The sequence below is a fragment of the Limulus polyphemus genome, unplaced genomic scaffold, assembly GCF_000517525.1.
Source record: "Limulus polyphemus unplaced genomic scaffold, Limulus_polyphemus-2.1.2 Scaffold3668, whole genome shotgun sequence".
Classification (NCBI taxonomy): Eukaryota; Metazoa; Arthropoda; class Merostomata; order Xiphosura; family Limulidae; genus Limulus; species Limulus polyphemus.
Window position 1 is genome coordinate 33798 of NW_013669278.1, and position 1677 is coordinate 35474.

Here is a 1677-nt window from a genome sequence, read left to right on the forward strand (position 1 = left end):
TTAAATCAACATTTATAAATAAGTTAGATGTATTTATTGTGAAAATTTATATCGACAATCAGTAATTTCAAATATTTTTTTTAAACGAAACTAGCAGACGCCATCAAAACATTTGTGGTCCAATCAGTATCTTTATTACAACTTGTGTGGTCCAATCAGTATCTTTATTACAACAATACTTCTTGTAAATACAGGATTTCTAGAATAATAAAAAATAATTATAATCGCAAATACCGAAATCTATAAGTCCACTTGTCTTAGGCCTAACATTAGTTAAGCCTTTATTAAGTATGGCCTATATTCGATAAAGAGATAAGTTAACACTGTAACTTGTGGACGTTTTTTGATTTAGTTTAATTAGGGCTATACTTTATCGTACTTAATGCAATCAATAAATATACTTGTAATGATATTCTACGACCTGACGTTAGACTTTTTAAAAACTTTGATACGATTTTAATACGCTTTTGTACGAAATGTCTACTAAAGTATATTTACATCTGCCTTTTGTTTACATCCGTTAAAATGAAGTGTGCGCGCATTCGTATTTAGATAGTAGGGTGCGCGCGCATTTTCAGAACAGACAAAAACTGAGTACTATCGTGGTAGATCATTTGGTATTATGATATTTTGTTATGAAGGTGTATGGAAAGGAATTTAATTTTCAACCTGAACGGCTTCTTGAGCGCACGTGAGCTAAACGGCAAGTCAAAGACGCTCAGAATTCACATATATCTTTCTCTAATTGTGTTTGTTTGTAGTTATGCACAAAGCTGCACAATGGGCTATCTGTGCTCTGCCCACCACGGGTATCGAAATCCGATTTCTAGCGTTGTAAGTCCGCAGACGTACCGCTGTGCCACTGGGGGGCGCCCTCATTTTGAACTTCTGATAAGAGGGAAGGCAGGAAACTAGTAATACCACAGCTGAAAGTGCGGAGCGTATTCATTGGCAATGCGACGCGAACCACGGACCTTACATTTTTCCACAGCCTGGCACAATATACTCCTACCACTGTTGATCAGGTGTACATCCATGTCATAGCATATTCTCGCGTTATTTTTTGGAGTTTCTTCTAAAACTTTCAGGCCGGGGTTAACATAGTGGTTAGCATACCCGAATTACGAATCCGAGGGTCCATGGTTCGCAGCCCATTGTCGTCAAAATGTGCTCCGCACTTTGGGGCCTTGGGTACATTGTAATAATGACAGACAAATTTCATTAATCTGTCATACAATATTAACCCAAGAGCTGGCAGTGAGTGTTCTTGCCTAGCCGATTTCTCTCTAGTCAATCAGTTCGAAATAAGGAGCATCTATACGCAAATAGTCCTTGTGTAGCTTGGGCGCGAAAATTGTGAAACTTAAGGGTTCACATACAGAGTCTTAAGAAAATTAGACCCCTGAGCTAAGATTATCTTGTACCGACCCCCAAAACACTTAAAAACTAAACTAAGCTTATTCGTTAATGGCATGTTTCTTTATTGTTGGTGAAACATCTTGAATTTTGGGACAACTATCCAACTACTGACGAAGTTTTGCTCTGATAATAATATAAAAACATGTTTCGATCATTAGGATATAACAATTCTTTGTTCAGGATAACTATATCCACATTTTTATCTCCCTCCCACTAGGTGTCTTCATATAGCTTTCTATAAAGCGACATTGTGCTTGT